This window comes from Sinohyriopsis cumingii, unplaced genomic scaffold, assembly GCF_028554795.1.
Source record: "Sinohyriopsis cumingii isolate HCF-2022 unplaced genomic scaffold, ASM2855479v2 utg000229l, whole genome shotgun sequence".
Lineage (NCBI taxonomy): Eukaryota > Metazoa > Mollusca > Bivalvia > Unionida > Unionidae > Sinohyriopsis > Sinohyriopsis cumingii.
Genome location: NW_028315879.1, coordinates 2,478,054 through 2,496,511, shown reverse-complemented (window position 1 = coordinate 2,496,511; position 18,458 = coordinate 2,478,054). Strand labels below are relative to the sequence as shown.

The 18,458-nt window shown below is 34.4% G+C and overlaps 1 protein-coding gene across 1 annotated transcript in view; it reads right to left on the bottom strand.

Moving 5' to 3' along the window:
- Positions 1 to 18,227, bottom strand: part of LOC149774445 (uncharacterized) — a 200,648-nt gene extending 182,421 nt beyond the window's left edge. The window contains exon 1 of the mRNA XM_089945121.1: positions 17,903 to 18,227. The gene's annotated coding sequence lies outside the window, so the exon portion shown is untranslated. The remainder of the gene's footprint in view (positions 1 to 17,902) is intronic.
- Positions 18,228 to 18,458: the final 231 nt, after the last annotated feature.

Sequence of the window (18,458 nt, the reverse complement as noted above, 5' to 3'; positions counted from 1 at the left end):
ATAGACACTGCGCATTCGTCGTGCACCTGCTTGTCTATGATCAGACGCTTTTCTCGTAGCTGGTAGCCTTCCATAATGTCATGGTTTCCACTCGAAAAGAGTCTTCCATTTCAACACGAAACGTACTATAAGCGATCATTTTGCTACCAACTTTAAATTTTTGCTAAGCTTAGACGAAGCTCTGGTACCAACCTAAATCCAAGCTCGTGGGAATAGGTGAGGTATGAGGCGCTGCCTCGTCGCAGGCAAACGGATTATGGGACTACTCATGTACAATATCGTTAAGTCTGACTAATTCCTTCTCATCCCTTAGCACTCCTCGTTCTCGCAGAAGCGCTTTTACCAAACATTTCCCCCTTCTTTTTCTCCTTCCCGCACATCTTCCTTATATATTTCAGTTACAACATAAGCTACCTTCAATATGTCAGTTTGTACCTAAAGTAACGTCAGCGCTTTGTGAATTATTCTGTATGGTGATTTTGCTCCTCGTTTTTTATATTTTATCTTCTGACTGACCTTGTCTTGCTGGTGTGTGCCATGTATTGGTGATGTATATACCAAATTCTAACACTTTTCTAATTAATATATTACTACCCTTGACAAGGAATCATCCGATATCAGATAAATGCCCCGCTTTCTTCTGGATGATATTTATTTTCATCCTTTACTTTGTTTCTTTTTTCATGGCTTTACCCCTGCATTGTACACAGCTTACACAATTTCACTCTTAAATCGAACCTACGTCTCAAACCATGTAGCAGAAGAAAGTGAAACAAACGAGGTTTCTAAAATCAACAAATAATCTATTTCTCTCAGTTACAAAGTGAAAAATAAAATTCCCAAATTCCTAAATATATCATAAATCCAAAAGCATACAATGTTTCGAACGTAGTTCAGTAATCCTCATTGCCTTGCCGTAGCATAATGATATAATCCAAATGGTTTTGAAAGAGTCTTCAATACATCCAAAAGGTGTTTACCTCCAAGGAGTTGAAACCTTTTTAATTCCAATTATTGATGATTAAATAATTCCTCTATAATTATTTATGAAAACAACTACAAGCTCTGAACATATATTCCAACGACACGCATGCATCAAAAATGAAGAATTATTTACCAGGGTTATTTATGTGCAAACCCCACTTGGCCTTCAGCACAGTAGATTGCACTGGAATTCCTAAATGTCCGATGGAAAATTCCTCCAACATTTCAACAATTTCTCTTCCAGAACATTCTCACCTCGTAAACAAGGTTTAGTAAATATCATTAAAATAAACGACAAATGTCGAGTAGCTTAAAATTACAGGCCCAATCAACGGAAAAGGTCAAGGACACAATATAAATTAAATTAACATAACAGAGACAATTTATTTATGCATTTTCTGACAAATTTTTCAACGCTTTTCAACAGTATTTGCCAAAACGTATCGGTACCAAAATTCACTCTTTTAAAGACCTCAACATTGTCCTTGATAACTATCTTTATTTAGTAGCCGCGACCTACATTGTGTAATGTTTCACCTGAGGCAGTGATGTGGTTGCCAAGCCAGTTGGAATCCATTGTGAAGCCGCAGCTTTGTCAACATTCGTGGTCTATCCAACTTCAACCCTGTACCCACCATCTCCCACGCTGCCCAAGTGTGCAAATCAATCTATGGATTCCAAGAAGTGCCATAATGTCATTGTCTTCCTAGCTCAATATGTTTTGGGGAAAGAAGGAGATTATTGCTTGCAATGACATACGAGATATTAAAATTTGTTCCGTCAGGCGTGCGACTCTCATTTTGATCATATTATCAAAAAAACTGATCATGAAATTAGTGGAGGGACTTAGTCAACTTAAATGTGAAGAAAATATATAATTTAAACTCAAATTGTCTGCAAACTAATGAGAAAATGAAGAGAGAAAAAAAACCACCGTCGTTAATTAAAGTTCCAGAGCTAATATTACTTGGCATTTGTACGAAAACGCGATTAGCATAAATTACTAGAGGTTGGAGCATTACTTCATTAATTAATGTGCAGGAGATCTTTCTGTTTTTACAGCGCAGATTTGTTCATCCGATTGTGCATGATTTAATGAATTTTAATGTAAACAAACGTTCTTGGCAGTGGTAATTTTGTTTCATTTGATTTGACCAGTACGGGACGTTGTGGCGAAAAAGAATGAATCTGGAATTTGCATATTTGTAACACAGTATTGTTATCTTTTCGTTGGCTGAAATGTCCTGTCTGTGCTTCCTTAAGAAATATATATATAGAATTAATTCGCAGTCCATTCTATCGTGGTCATCATGACACGAAACCATTAAGATTGATGTATTGGATAGGCTCTCAATAACGTGGCAGCTTGTAATAGCTAACCTCTAATTTATGCATAAAATGACAGTGTTATTCCCCGTATATTAATTCCATAATTTAATATTCAAGTGTTGATCCCGAACAATAATTCGTTAATTTAATATTTCTGTGTTACTTCCCGTATATTTACTCAGTTTTCATTCTAGATTGCACCTGGCCTTTTTTACATTAGATACTAGTAGTAGAGTGCTGTGAAATAGACCCAAAAGGGATTCTTATGTGAAACACGGTAAACTGTAAATCCAAAAGAGGATTTGACATGAGACTAGGACAAACGAGAATTTAACATGAGACTAGGACAAACGAGAATTTAAGTTGTAAATGACACTTCAGGCGCAAACAGAAATTCTGTGTTTAAACGGAACAGAGGATTATAGACCAAAACGAGTAAGTCATGTGTAAATAACACTTTAAGCCCAAACGTGTCTCCTATGCTAAAATGGAATCCATGATTCTAGACCCATGATAATTTAACATGGGATAGTGATCTGGGCTCAGACGAGAATTTCATATGGGATTGGTAGAATGGGGCATAATGATTTGGGATATTTTGAACGCACTCAGTAAAGCATTGGTACGTATCTTAAAGAAAGAAAATTTACAAAGAAACATTCAGTCTCAGTCAGATAGGTTTGACTAACAAAAATACGAGTTTTAATATCCGTCGGTCAGTAATCTTACACCCCCATCATACCCCGCCCCCCCCCAAAAAAAAAAAAAAATCAGCATCAACCCCCGATAAAACAAACAAAAAGCCACAACAACACAACAAATGCAAGAGAGCTTTCACTCTCACTCTAGCTGGGTTGAAAAGCAAACATACCAGCTTTATTAAAATTAAAGATTGGTGAATTTTTCATTTATGAGTTTGTGAAATCCCGGGTTATTTTCTAACCATTGTCGAACAAACTATTTATTTTGTTACTCTACAGTGCATGTAACTTAGTCTAGGAAAGGCGTGTGTCAAACAATTCGTATTACATTAGTCTAGGAAAGGCGTGTGTCAAACAATTCGTATTACATTAGTCTAGGAAAGGCGTGTATCAGACAATTCGTATTACATTAACTACGGTGGACTTGAACATTCTGGTATTACGCAGTGCCAGGAGCAAACCTATCTATGCCTGTGATCTAAAGGAATGTAGCCATAATATGACCATACATTGATATAAAAAAAAATATATCCAACGAGGACTGCATATTTCGATCAACTTTCTTTTTGCCAAGTTAGGTCAGTTGTTACAAACCAGTGTTTTTCCTCAGATTTTGAAGACACGCCGTGACAAATTGTACTGCTATAGCCACATTATCATTTCTTACATACGCTAACCCAAACCTAAACTAGAGCTTTCGTATGAACTGTGAAATGTATCCTAGGAAAAAAAAACGTTTAACAATTTGTGGTATTCAAATTATTGAGAAACATGTTCTTCTATTTCACGCAATCATTCGAATGAGAGTAAGAGAGAGAAGAAATAAATTACCCTATAAATCATCATCTTTATTATTGTTATTATTATTGGCATTATTTTCAATATGTGTGAGAGAGACAATACAATTTGTATGTCTGTCAAGGAAAACGTTTGTATGTCTCTGTCTCTGTCTGTCTTAGTGTTTCATACACACACATTGACAGACATGTGCACATTATATAATCTTCCTCAAACATATGAAAAAATTATTATTATCATTATTATTATTATTATTATTATTATTATTAACAATAATGATGATGATGATGATTATGATGATGATGATGATGATTATCTGACCATTGTTTCGCTGAGTTTTGATGCGAGACTTATCTATGTAAGTAGATCCCATACACCTCTCTCTTTCTCTGTCTCTGTCTGTCTGTCTGTCTCTCTCTCTCTCTCTCTCTCTCTCTCTCTCTCTCTCTCTCGTATCTGTTCAGTACACATACAAATGAAGTCAACTGGCGTGCAGGTGTCACTCTTCTAATTGTGATTGTTGTGGTATCTGTTGATAACGATATAGACAACTAAAATTCCTCAAAAACATGCCTTCTTATTGTCAGTTTTCTTCTGATATAAAATTTATGTTAATTCAGTTTTTCACTTAAATTTCAATATGTTTTTCAGTTAATACATATTGTGCTAAATGGTTGATCGGTATAGGTCCAACTTATTGGGCTCAATTAAATTTTTACAAGGATAATAGAGGTGACATTAACCATTGAAATCGATAATTATGATTTAAAACCCTGTTAAACTAACACGAACATCTGTTGGTTTTGATATAAACCTTCAGATCCAATTCTCATTTGACAGCTGAACGTTTTCCATTAGACCATAACAATGTACAAACAACACACAAACCACTTACAAAACATTTTATGACATCATGATTGCTTTATATTTTACAAAAACTTTTAACCTAATTTGCGAACAGAATGGAAAATATAAATGCAAGATCGAAACAAGTTAACGAACACAGATCCAATTCATATCGATATTCGTCAAAATGAATTAGTATCCTACCTAAATATAGTTACTTCTATCTTTTTAATTTATTTTCTATCTTTTTCATAACATTCATATTTAACCTGAGAAAAACTAACCCGAATAATCATAAGTGTCCGGAATCAATATGGCAATAAAATGGAAATGCAAATTAAACTTTTATTCAGCTCCACGAAGCAGGCCGATTAATTTCCAATATTTGGTTTGATGGTTATTAGGCCACAGTCCGATAAGTTTCAACGTTTGGATCGACAGGTACTAGGCCATAGTCCGATTACTTCCAACATTTGGATCGATAGGCACTCGGACACAGTCCGATTAGTTCCAACATTTGGGTCGATGGTTATTAGGTCACAGTCCAGCTAGTTCCAACATTTGTATCGATAGTCACTCGTCCACAATAGATTTATAATCGATACTTTGGTATATTAATTCTCTGTTGCCCCAAAAACTATATTTAGGAACTGCTGTAAACACAATATATTTGTATTAGCGTTTAGCGGCACGTCAGAACAATAACGGCTATATGGGGATTACTAAAAGTAATGTCATAAAAATGTAAGTTAAAAAAGCACAGAAATTAACTAATGCAAAAATTGGGTCAAAAAAGAGAATTTTTAAACGTTTAAACTGGATGTTTTGCATAATAAGGCCTTACGTTTACATGATTTTCGACATTACAACCAGTGAAAAAAAAAGTAATGAACACTAAAAATTTTGTGGTATAATGACTGAAGACCTTGACATATATTGAAAACCATGTTTATCCGCTATCTTAAAACGTTTTTCTTTTGATTCTGAATACTAAGCACAGTCTTTCTGTGATCAGCAGCCAAAATTAACAGTAGGGAATGGCGCACCATGTTATCTGTCAAACCTATTTCTCAAGATTTGATAACCATTATCTCAGCACAGTTATCTTAATTTGTCTCATGTTTCCGTGACCTTTTAAACAGGTCGCGTCGGAATATCTACAAACGGTACCCACCGAGTAAACAGCTACTTCCTGTCTGCACTCGTAAAGTTTCACGGATATATGCGCCAATTTGTGTTCATTCAAAGGATGTGAACTTAGAACCTGAAATTCGTGGATAACTCATATGTTGTCGTGAGGTCTGACGGATTACGTATTAAATTACAATTCTGATTTGTTTTAATTATCTCAGCAATTACGGAGGGATCGTGTTTGATTAATATTGCTACTATTTACCTAAATATAGTGCTGTTATAATCATATTATATCCAATTTTAGGAACTCTATTTTTAAACGGCATTTGCAAAATTGGTTATAAACAAGTATATTCTTAACAGAGTAAAGGCAACAAGTCTGCACTAATTAAGTCTCTTTTCCTGGAGGTTAATATTTCTATAACGAATTTTAAGTTGTATTTAGTACATGTTTTGTAAAATAAAATAAAACAATGTACGTAACAACTAGATTCTGCAATACGAACGATCATAACGGATAAAAAATTACCGAATCTTTGTGTTATTATTAATGACAAACATTAAACATTTTAAAAATGTTACTTGTTCTAAGGATACAAATCGATACTTGTTTAATCAATACAAATCGTTACTTCTTTAATCGATATAAATCATTACTTATTTAACATATAACAGTCGTTAGTTCTGTAATAGATGCAGTTCATTAATAAAAGTTTTCAGGTAGTACCCCATTTGAACCCTCGATTAATATCAAAATTTTTGGTCGGAAGACTGAAGATGGATGCGTCCGAGAATTAAATGTTAAATATAGAAAATTACCCTCTGATGGGTCCTACATGTGTATTTATACATATCAGAGCTCGAATAAAGCACAATAAATAATTTCTTCAGATCCAGAATCATCGAGCATTATACGGAGACCTATAAGTAATTCGGAACATTCTATTCCTTTTGACTTGTGAGAGACCTTTTAGGATTATACTGGATTTAATACGCAAAAATGTAACTTCCTCTTAAATGTTTAAATTTATAACTTAGAGAATTAAATTATTTAATACGTTTTACAAAACTTGTTGGTTGTGCGTCTTTCTGTTACTTAATTTAAGACAATGGAGTCATAATAAGAAAATGGGAGCTCGTCCGGGATAAGGATTTCTTTAAAATGTTTAAGAGAAATTCGAATTATTTCAATTTAGTTTTTTCGAAATTGTCTGTTGTCCCTGGTGTTTTAATTTTACTGACTTCATTAGTGAAACCAAAAAGTTTTCAAAATGTCAGTTAGATTGGAGAACATAGTTTCTAATTATGTTTCGGATATAAAACCATCCTTGTTAAAGCAAGGAATAAAAATTATCTTGATATCGTATTTGGTGGAAAAGAAACTGGCAAACCTGCGTTGGGTTTGATTAGTAATCTCTATCTAGTTCTGACAAGAAATTTGAAGAAATGAAATTACATATTTAGATGGAAATAGTAATTCAGCTTCAAAAAGAAATTATGGAAATCAAAAATCGTAAAGAAAAAAGAGAAAAAGAAGAGAAAATGAAGGAAAGAGAAAAAGAAATAGAAGGGAATTACGTGCAAATTTAAAATGAAAGAGAATAACGAAACAGAGTGACAAATGCAAATACAGTGCGAGAAACAGAGGGAAATTGAGACTTAGAAAGAAGAAAATACAAACAATTAAAAGTAAAAGAATTAGAACCGGCAGTCGGAAAACACTACCTACACTCTTCTCATAAAAGTTCAGGTTACTATAAATATTTTGTTAGTACACCATTTTAAGGAAATAAAAGGGGGTCAGTAATGACCTTAGCTTCAGAAAATTGCTAAAAGAGTATTGAACTGTATTATTTTAAAATGTACTTGTGGCAAATCTCATGAAGTTCACAATTCACTTTCAGTACAAATATGTGGAGTTTATGATAAGGTTATTGGACGTGTCTTGAATGATTATGAGTATATTGTCAAATGCTTAGCAATTGAAGAAACAAACTGGACAAACACATGTCGAATTAGCAAGAGAAAAATAAAAGCTGTTTGATAGGTGGTACTCAGCCAAAATGGATGGAATGTTCTTTCACTCACAAGGCTTCATTTGTCAGTTAGTCTTAGAATTAGCATTTATTTAGTTTAAAAAAAATCTTTCATTTTCAAACCAGTACTCCAAATCTGGAACAACTTTTAGGAATCCAACTTCTGATAAGGCTAATCAGAAATTTGTATCTCTTCCTACCTGCACTTATTGTAAGAAGAAATGAAACGTTATTAATGTTTACAATAAGCTGAACAATAAGCAAAATAATGAAGACAGAGCAATTCCGAATGCTCTTATGTCAAAGAGGTGATGGTCGCGGTCTTGTATTGAAAGCGATACATTTGTTTGGTCAATAAACGCTAGTCTAATTTTGTTTTGTATATTTATAAACTATTCGGATCGAAATGTTCTATATCACTTATTGGTGATTCTGCCAAGCCTGTCACTGTTAAACTTTTAAGGGACAGATGAACTTTTCAGAGTCTGTCATTATCAGCTACTTTTGTGTATCTTAGATGTCTTCTAGTGAAGATGTTCTTTTTCAGGGAGGCGATTGCAGTTTAATACCCAGCTTGTATAGTTACAAGATCCGTGGCAAACGAACATTTCAGAATGATGCTGATTAGGAAATTATACCTTTAGCTGACACATTTATTGGTTAGTCTTTTGAAGAGGCCGCTTTTTTTCCTGATATTGATGAATCTGAGGTATTGAACACATTGATCTTCTTTTAACTACTCATTCTCTCGATTCTTATCAGGGTGACAAAATACAATAACTCATTGTAAAGCAGGAACCAAATCCTGAGATCTGTTTGTTTCAGAAGGCTATTAGCGAGACCGAAGTCACACAAAAACCAGTCTGTTGTTTTGTGAAAAATGGTGATCACCTGATGTAACTGCTTGTGACGAGTGGTCAGTGAGTTATCAAGTTGTTCCTAAGTCGTGAAGACTGAAACTTCTTAGTCTAGCCCACGAAAGTCCATTGACTGGTCTTATTAGGAGCCAATAGGACTTATCTCAAGATCTTCAATCATTTTTATTGTCAAAAATTAAAAGTTATTTTGTAAACACTGATGATCTTGTCATACTTGTCAAATGGTAGAAAACGAATCAGACCAAACATAAGTCCCATCGTAATCATATTCCTGCATTCGAAGAACCATTTAGCAGACTAATGGTAGACCGTGTTGGTCACCTAAGATCAGGTCAGGCGACTAATATTTGTTGATTATAAGGTGTGCATCCAGACGATTTCCGAAGTCAATCCCTTTGAGGAATACTAAAATTAAAACAATAGTAAAAACTTATATATTTTGTTTTTCATTTTTGGGCGTCACTGTTTTGTCAAGTGTGAGATCAAGGGTCAAATTGTATCTCTGGAGGTGTCCAGCAAGTTATTCACCAGCTAGGTCGGCATCCAACAGCGCACAATTTTTTAAATTTTAAACAATCATCAGATAAATTATTCCATAGACTAGAACGGGTGTTTGGATTTAATACTGTCTTTGCAACATTTTGAAGTGTATATTAGTACAGCTCCTTCTCCGATTACTTGTATTCAATGCTTACAACTCCCTTATTTTCATATGAAGAATGAGAAACAAAGAGATAAGTGAGGTGGAATTAGATATAGCGGGGATACAACATTGATATTAGTCATATGAGAGGAAACAATACTCTGATTGCAGAAGCACGTTCTTGTGTATAAAAGTACTGTATTGAGTTATGCATATTTTCATTGTGAGGTGATGTGCTGTGTTTATCTATATTGTCTGCTTATTTTTTGTCCATGATTATAGATTGTACTTATCGTTTATAAACATGATATTACGTGGCTAATTTTGTCCATGAGTGTTAGATTCTATTTTAATATAATGAGCTTAAATATGCTGCTTATTTTGATATGGGTTCTATATAATGACCAGGTTTACAGTTTGGGGTAATTTTGCCCATGATTATAGATTGTACTTATCGTTTATAAACATGATATTACGTGGCTAATTTTGTCCATGAGTGTTAGATTCTATTTTAATATAATGAGCTTAAATATGCTGCTTATTTTGATATGGGTTCTATATAATGACCAGGTTTACAGTTTGGGGTAATTTTCGTTTGGATGATTAAGTCAGGTGGGTTGTGTTGCGATATACGTCAGGTGTGAATTATTGCGACATAGAGTCGTACTAGAGTCATTGAGATGTATAAAAGAAGTAAAGTGAGTAAGTTATACTTATTACTATTTGTATTACTCTTCTTTTGTTTTCCTTCTGTAGAAGTATTTAATGTTGTGTTTAGATTTAATTTGAGAGGAATGATTCACTTAAATTATTTATTGGATTTACAAAGAGATTTATGACTGTTTAGAGTAGATAATATTTGGTGGTTATTGTGAATTGATTTAAAGACATTCTGGACAATGCCATTGTGATACATCAAGACTGCTGACACTTCAGCTCATTCAATGCTATTGGTACAGCATCAAATTCAGGACCTGGACTTCTTCTGAAACACTCTTTTCTTTTAAAATTGATATAGAACTTTTAGAATTATTTTACTTTAATTAAATCACTGAACGTTATCTTTAAATTTTCATTTTATAGCATAGAATTAAATTGTTCAGTAAGTTTTACAAAACATGATGGCTTTGCTTCTTTTTGTTACACAGTTTAGGACCATAGAATATAACTATTTCACTTAATCAATCTTTTCAAGCTTTCTCTCTTGGATGATTTACTTGAAATGCGTGTCATCTCCGGTTTTTTGTTTGTTTTGGTTTTGTTTTGTTTTAACTTTCCCATGCAGGAATATTTTTAGAATGCACGCTTGCCAATAATGTCAGCCTAACAATGTTTGTACGATAAAAGAAGTAAAGTTAATAAACGCAGAAACTATCAGCGTGTTGATATTAAAACGGCCGAAATAATATACACTAACACAAAATACGCCTCCCATCCGTTTGTAATTTAAATAGGAAACCCGCAATTGTATGGCGAGACGTGTAGTTTTCATTACCATTTGTAGTGAAAGAGATGGTCATACTATATTGATTTGAAAAGATAACTATATATATATAAAACTTGTTGAAAAGCTATTTCGTGCAATTGTAAATTTAAATACACCCATATTTCCCTCGCCAATATGAGAGACTCTGGTACAAAAGATTAGCAGATAACTAAATCCTTGATAAGCCCTGGTGCATACACACACACACACACATACGCATGACTACATACATACATACATACATACACACACACACACACGCGCGCACATATATATACATACATACATACACACACATACGCACGACTACATACATACATACATGCACACACATATACATACATACACACACAAATACATACATACAGACATACACACACATGCACACACACACACATACATACATACATACATACACACACATACATGCATACATACATACATACATACATACATACATACATACATACATACATACATACATACATACATACATACATACATACATGCATACATACCTACGTACGTACGTACGTACATACATACATACATACATACATACATACTTGGGTGCATACATTGTGCCTCAATGTCCCCAGTATGGAATAGATAAGTGTACTGAAATTCATTTTTTTCCAAATTTATTTAGTACAATTCCTTTCCTTTCTTAAATGTGTTAAATAAGGATGACAAAATTTATACAAGCGGAAACAAATACGTGTATTGCAGTTCTAGATACAATTCTTTTGCAATATTTTGAGAAAAAAAAAACAGCTTTAATGATAAAAAAGACATTGTCTAATTTTATTTTTGAACCAATTTTCTTTCAATGGAACAAGTCATATAATCCAGTACATTGCAATATATGACCAAACGCTAATGTGGAGTTCTTACATAAACGAAACACTAATACGTCTTATAAAAAGCAACTATAATAGGTCTAATATAAACGCTACACGGCAACATGTCTTATAAAACTATAAAATATATTGTTTTTCATAAACACCATCAACTGCAATACGTCTTATAACGAACATACACGGGTATACATCTTGTACAAACATTACACTGTAATACGTCTTACAAAAACCATACACGGCAACGCGTGTTATAAAAACCATACACGGCAACGCGTGTTATAAAAACCATACACGTCAATTCGTCTTATATAAACCACACACTGTAATACGCCTTGTAAAACCATACACTGCAATACGTCTTGTAAAAATCATTCACGGTAATATGTCTTAAAAAGACCATACACGACAATATTTCTTTTATAAACCGTACACTGTAATGTATATTTTAAAACCATACATTGCAACACGTCTTATATAAACGGCAATGGTTTGTCTTTCTTATACAGGATAAACAATTTACATTGGGATGAGCGAGAAATGCAACTATTCATACAATCTGATATTGATTGCAAATGAAAAATCGAAACATTTGCATAAAGAAGAATCTAATTTAAGGTATCACGAATTGCATAATCGTGAATCTAACTTAACGTGTCATTAAATGAGCAAACACGAATCTAATATAACATGTCATGAATCGTATAAACACGAAACCGGTTTAACAATTTAACGTGTCACTAATTGCATAAAAAAGAATCTAATAACGTGTCGTGAAGTGCACCAACACGAATCTATTTAATGTGTCACGAAGTGTATAACACGAATCTAATTTAACGTGACACCAAATGCGTAAACACGAATATGCATCCATCTGTACATCTGTAACCGTCTATCCATTCATCTGGAACTCTGACCAAGAAACCATTGTCAGTTAGGACTTATCATTTATGTTTTTATTATTGTAAAATCTTTTATTTATTATTTGTTAGAATGACTTTGTTTCATTCTTCAGCATGTAATACAAAGCATGTAATACAAAGTATGGCGTTGACTCGAATAACAGTTATTACTATAATCGTAATGAGTGTATGTGTGTGTGTGTGATTTGAATTTTTAACGTAGCTTTAAACAAATTTCAGTCATATCACTACGATGTTTACAGTGTGATAGTTTATAGTGATATCTAGCACTGGGGCATCATGCCGCACACATGTAGTATGGTGTCCCACCCAGTCACATTATCCTGACACCAGGCCGACCAGTCCTAACACTAACCTCTTAATGCTGAGCGCCTAGCCAGGTAGCTGTCAGTAGCTGTCAGTACCATTTTTACAAGTCTTTGGTATGACTCGACCGGGATTCAAACCCGCGACCTCCCGCATCCGAGGCGGACGCTCTAACCACTAGGCCACCGGCGTGGTCCTATACTCGTAGAGAGGAACCAAAACTTGAGGATCAACTAATTTATGGGGAATAATGTTGCTCTCAAACCCGCATAATTGTTTTCGGGTTGGGGGGGGGGAAGCATGTAGTTATCGCTATAAGTTTTACAGATGTAGGCCAAAACATGTTTAGAGGTGAAATCAGGGGCGGGGGCGCTATCCCCACTCCCGTCCCTATGTGCGGTCGTCCATGGTGGTTCCTTGACCAGTCGGCGAAAACTGGAACCGGATACACCTCGTGGGCGTCAACTGGATGCCATTAGTTACATACGTTTCATTGTTGCATCAATATCACTAATTTAATATCTGTACGAGCGACAATCAGTAATACAAACGTCCTACTTGCTAGTAAATATTATTCCTATTTTGTACACATTCTAGGCTGTGTTACCCTTGATGCCGGAATAATGTCTTATTCTTTGCTATATGTAAACCCTATACGGTGATGGTCGTGTTGTCCATCATATTTTTATTCATTTTTGTGTTTAAACTGGAAACAATGACCATCGATAGTGATGTATCCGTATATTTAAAATATTTGTACCTTGATTATTGTTTGTTTGATGACTCGTTGAAGTTGCAAAGTCGCATGTTCCGATTAGTTCCAATTTTGGAGCGATATAATTTAATGTATCCGTTGTTCTGCTCATTGCGTGTCATTATGTCCAATCCACTTTTGGACTTTATTGCACGATCATGGTGTCAGAATCATTCCACGATCAACTAAATTATTAATAAACACGAAATTGTTTTCAGCATCGTTGCTAAATCCAGTCCCAACCCGGGCTCATCTTGTTACAATCAAGTACTAATTTGCTCCATGAAACACTTTCTCGTCCACTTTGCTACCCTTTATGGAAATATGTACAGATATTTGAGTACTGACATGCTTATTTAAAGACTAATCAGTCTAATTGTTATGTTGTTTAAATTGTACTTGATCAGTCAGAAAGTATTAGGTATCTTCTTATGCGTATGGGTGGGCATCTATATAACCCGTTGTGTCGTTGCGGACGCGCGGTTCTTTGGGATTAATCAATAAATAACTGTGTATATATTATAAAGGTGTAAATTAATGTCACGAACCAAGTTTGATTGCCATGGCTATACAAATTATTAAAAGGTAACTGGATACAATATTATCAGGCCTGTGTAGGATAATGTTAGATTTGCTCTAATTCTATTTTCCTTGAACACCACATTTCACATCACAAGGAGGAAAGGCATCTAGGTGACTTTCCCAAAGACATACTGTCATGGGCTGGTATCAACCCTTTATCCTTAGATTACGAGTCCTACGCTAATCAAACTGAGCTTCCGCGGCTATTTTATTGTGATAGAAGTATATTGTTCCTTAAACGAAAGATACCTTAGTTTCCAAACGGACAACGTTTTTAAGCCATTATTAACCCCGCTTTTATGCCAAAACAAATGTAGATATATTTCAATTCGATATTCAGTTCAAACTTTTGCAACGTCATTGTGCATTCGATATCTTTTTTTGAAAAAAGAAATAAACGGACACCGTTACACCCGAGCTGGTGCATTGAAACGTGTACGATATAATAGTGTAGCAACAAAAACACTGATTTAGATAGGAGCGTAGTCCTTTATAATATAACTTTCAATAGATTGTACATCTATTAAGGACAAACGTATGTTCAAAACGTAAATGTGGAACGAAATTTTATCAGTGACGTGCTACGAGGCAGCTAGCAGCTCTGTGTGTGTGTGTGTGTGTGTGTGTGTGTGATTCGGATTTTAAACACTTTTTCAGTCATATCACTACGATGTAGCATCATGTCCCACCCAGTCACGTTATCCTGACACCAGGCCGACCAGTCCTAACACTGACTCATAATGCTGAGCGTCAAACGAGGCAGCTGTTAGTACCATTTTTGTAAGTCTTTGGTATGACTAGTCCTGGGATTGAACCCATGACCTCCCGCATCCGAGCGGAGGCTCTAACCACTAGGCCACCGGAGTGGTTGAAACTATGTAAAGTAACAAATAACTTTGTTTTTGATTAAGTCACATTTAAAACACTTAGACTGTTATAAGCGTTGTAATTGCACAAGATCTGTTTAGGTTTTATTTTTTAATTTCGGAGAAATACTGCGTTATAAAACAAGTTGACAAAAAATAATACAGATATCAAATTTTCATCAGATATGTTTTACTGCTGGTACCCAACAAAAAAAAAAAGATCAATAAGGAAAAATAATTCCATAAAAGTCTTCACTCATGTGAGCCAAACTTGGTCAATATTTGACATTAAGTGCCGTATGGCTGAGTACGCGTTGTACAAAAGAGATGCCACCAAGATGCTATATTAAATGACTATATTTTCTAAAGTAGATTGTCTCACGCTCTTAATTTGATGTTATGCAGGCAAACTATTGTAATAAGTTGTAGATATAATTTTGTTAAATACTGTAATAGGTTACCGAAATCATTTTTCAAAATATCATAATAATTATCTATATCATTTCTTGTAACTATCATTATAGATTTCATTTCTCGTAATTATCGTAAAATTGTAGATTTCCTTTCTTGTAATTATCTTAATAATTGTAGATTTAATTTCTTTTACATGTTTGATATATATTAATATCTTTTTGCTTTTTTCTTGTTCTTTAAGAAAAAAACGGTCGCTTGCATGGGACGCACAGAAAAGGGAATCATTTTTTCAAAATACGAAATTAGGCCCACAGGCATGGGCGACCACCGGATTGTTTGGGTGGGGGGGGGCAGTCAGTCAAGGCCGGGAGAGTCAGTTGCGTTATTCCGTGCCTAAGCAGTCTAAAACTAAAGCTAGTATTTACTAAGCAGAATATTGTGAAATAGTTTCAGCTTCATTTGCATGATTAAACTTGTCGGAATTCACACACACACACACACACACACACACACATATACATATATATATATATATATATATATATATATATATATATATATATATATATATATATATATATATTGTAGTATGATTTCCAGGGGTGTCACGTGACTCCTCCCCTTTACCTATGCTGCGGGCGCCCATGCCCACAGGTAGGAATGATAATTGCTTCCTTCGCGGTAGATATTCAAAGTGTGATGATCCGTATTCTTATAAGTCAAGTATAAAAAACAAAGCACCCTCCCTATAAACGACTTGCTAAACACAATCTACCGCATCGGTTGATCAATTGTTATTTATATGAAATTACAATTAATTTCTAGACAATCCTGCGCAGGGTAAGTCGTGAACAATTAATTCATTACATCTCATATGCTTATGTCATGTCCATGACGTGTGTTGCCGCAAAGGTTTCGACACTTGTAGAGTTTGCTCTCTTAAATACGTTTAAATTCAGTTTGTCAGTTTCGTCATTTTTCATACAACGTACGCGTAATTTTCAAAATGGACGGAACATTTTTTTTAACGAAGTGATACAAGTTTTCAATAAATAGTGCATTAGTTTGACATAAAATGCTATACTAATAAAGAGGCATTGCTTACTTTGTGGTGAAGACTTATCCGTTGAGAGAACAAATTGGACTAGAAAATTAGAAGTCAAGATCATAATCCAATCTCATTTCAAAGGATAAATTTGCTGTTAGAAAGCAATGTAAACAGCTTAAAGTGGTTGTAACTGACGGATCACCAGAGCCTAGATAACCACGTCTGTTCGTTAGCAGAGCTCCTTTTGCAGGTTAAATGTCTTTTTTCCCCTGAAATGTTATCACTTTATCAAAGATATATCTTTCTGGTTCACAGAGACAATTTTCATGTAACTTTGGTAACAAATTAAGAAGTAGTTTAAGCACTGAATGTACACATATTACACGCTCGCATACACACACGTAAATATGTATATATAGGTACATACATACATACATACATACATACATACATACATACATACATACATACATACATACACACACACATACATACATACATACATACGCACGCACGCACGCACACATACATAGATACATACATACACACAGACACACACACACACACACACACACACACACACACACACATACATACATACATACATACTGGAGGATGGTAGGGATAATTTAGACAGGTAAAGCATGCAGACGTTTTACATAATTCTAGATCGTTGTGTTTTTTTTACTGACAATTGGGGTCGTAAAGATGGCGAATGTGCATTCGTAACAGAATGAAATTGATGAAACGCAACAAATTATTTTAATCTTGATTTATATTTGGTAAAATATGCATGTATATATAGAAAATTTAAATCATAATCATTTATCTGAGACAGTACCTGCAACTTCCACCCACCTCATGTGCTTTTATGTTTAATGCCTCGGTGTTAAATATAGTGTTGAATTAAATTTCATTGTCTTGGATGCGAGTTAATATGGATTGCAAAATTGTAATTTATAGACGTATACAGGATGTGTAATGGTCTCTGTATTATACAGTGGCACGACAGCAAAATATTTAAACAACGTAACCTTACCTGGCTTCCCCCTAAATCGAAATCGAAATTTAACTAAAATGTATTTTAATTTAACCCACTTCAAATATTGCACTGTTTTCTAGAGTATTTTGTTGTTAAATGTTTCTATGGCAAATATCAAATATATACTCTAAACTAGAACTCCCTTTCTCTACGAAAGCATCCATTAAAAGAAACATGCAAACAAATTAAAATGCTGATACGAAGAGAAAGCTAAACCAATAATATACTTGAAACAAATATGTAAATTTAATAGGTTGAATAAGAGAAATACTCACAGAGTCCTTGCATCATGAGTTAATTTACACCCTTGTATATGAGAAGAACTCAGAGTCCTTGCATCCAGAGTAGTTTTATACCTTTGTATATGAAAAGTACCCACAGAGTCCTTGCATCTAGAGTAGCTTTATACCCTTGAATATTAAAAGTACTGACACAGTTCTTGCATCAAGAGTAGCTTTAGACACTTTCACAGGTAAAGCAGCTCTTTAGTGCTGTATCAGCCAAGTGTGTTGGTTTCATGAAGCAAATGTCATATACATTTAGAGTAAGCCTCTACAATTAAGCGAATACGCGGATACTAAGATAGCTGGTTATGATCAGCGGTGCACAGTGAGCAAAGCATCGTTTGCTTCGAGCCTGACATGTACTGTACATTGTTCTAACTTTTATCAACATCCAATCAAATATCTCCGATTCTTCACCTTTGATTCAGCATGCCTGTATCCATCTGTCCTCCACTTGCTATGCATTACAAGAAAATAATGTTAACAGGCATGTTCGATTTTTTTAACATTACATCAATCAACCATTATTTAATTCTCTTATTATTTA